The sequence below is a fragment of the Lepidothrix coronata genome, unplaced genomic scaffold, assembly GCF_001604755.1.
Source record: "Lepidothrix coronata isolate B3197 unplaced genomic scaffold, Lepidothrix_coronata-1.0 Scaffold41, whole genome shotgun sequence".
NCBI classification, from domain to species: Eukaryota; Metazoa; Chordata; class Aves; order Passeriformes; family Pipridae; genus Lepidothrix; species Lepidothrix coronata.
In genome coordinates, this window is record NW_016690221.1 from 2,111,700 (window position 1) to 2,113,456 (window position 1,757).

Sequence of the window (1,757 nt, forward strand, 5' to 3'; positions counted from 1 at the left end):
TGCCTTTTTCTGCTCTCTTGGGTGTAGCTTGACATCCCTCTCTCCCCGTTCTTCAGTCTTGTTATTCTAGACAAAGGATCTCTGGAAGACCTGTCTCCATGGCCAAGAGCTAACAGAGCTATCTTGGCCTTTTATAGGATATGCAGGAAGTGGAGGAGGTTTGGAAGGGTCAGTGGGGTATCATGGATGAGATTGGTCAGCACCAACTGCTGACAGGACAACTTTTAAGAGGTTCCTTGGAAAACTTGTTTAAAAATAAGTAAAACAAACTTCTTGGTACATCTGCAAACATCCCAGCAGCTGGCCACTGTCACAGTGGAGTCTTTGAACAAACAGCTGGGTTTCCTCTTTGGGATCTGCCAGTTCCTCCCTGTGACTCTTCTGACCGCTCCTGTCTGGTCCTTGCCTGCTGATAAGGGTGATGGCTTATTTGCCAGCTGTCATTTGAGGGCAGAAAAGGAGGCGTCTTCCTTCCCCCTGCTCCAGAGGAATTGCTGCTGTGCATGTTTGCTCTCCAGTCACCAGTTTGTTCTCACATCATTTGTCTCTATTCCTCTGGCACTCCACTTGTTAGCAGAGAAACTCTGTAGTACTCTCATGACAAAGGTCCTGGGGGAATTTTATAGGTAGCTGTAAATAAGTCTGTATCTCCCTGCTGGTGGCAGGGACAGTTGTGACCTCATGGGTGGCAGGGTGGAGAAATATTGTCTGTTCTTGCACATGAGGAATACCACAGCTGAGCACTTCTGTTGGTGTGTCAAAACATGAATGAATGTCCAGCTGGCTTTGCAGAGAGACAGAGAAGAAAGGGGGAGATCTTAACCTCCCATCAACTGTAAGTAGCCTTGCCTTTAAACAGAGATTAGAGCCATCAGTTATGGATGCAACATGCTCTTTTCCTCAGCAGCATCTGCTTCGCATCCGGAGCCACTACTGTGGCAATTAGCCACATATAAATTATGTGGAGGAACAGCTGAAGGAGATCAAGTCAGTGGAATGGGTTTCCTGAGGGGCTCAGTGACAGCAGGATTAACGCCTGTCCAAGGGGAGCCAGTAATCTCACTGGGAACCCTTACCTTAGTCCCTTATCAGACATCATTAAGACACTGCTCAGTTTGTCAGAGCAGGGAGATAGCTGGTGCTGCTGCGGGCCTAAAGCAGCTGGGAACTTGTGGGACTGGCTGGAAAAGGGCTTTTCACAGGACTTTGAATCAAGGAGCAAGGAAAATATCTCAAGACTGTTACTGCACAGAGACAGCGAGTCAGATGCAGTGGTGGTGCTTTGGGGAAGATCCTCCCTGCTACTGGGGCTTTCCAGATATCCTGCTTCAGGGCTGCAACTGGAAATATTTGCAGGCAAAACCAAACAGCACGGTAGGACCCAAATTCGACTGTGTCTGTTTGGCAGTGCCTGTGGTGAGCAGACTTGCTCTGGAATGCCTATTTCAGGAGAGCAGGGCACGCTTGGATGTTGGCAGAACAACTTCATGAGCCCTCGAACCAGGACGGCCAGGTTTTGCAAGCAGTGTGGAAAGAGATGTGCCTGTGAAGGTGGAAGGATCTCTTTAGCAGCAATCATCTTTTGGGAGAGAACATGGGTGGAGGTTACTCTGCAAAGCTAAACCTTCCCACAGATCTCCCAGTACAAAAAGCATCATCTGTGATTTCTTGATCTCTCTGCTTTTTTGCTGTATTGAAGGTTCCCACGATGCATTTGCTCTGCTGCCACCCTCTGCTTTGACCCAGTGGAGCTAAGC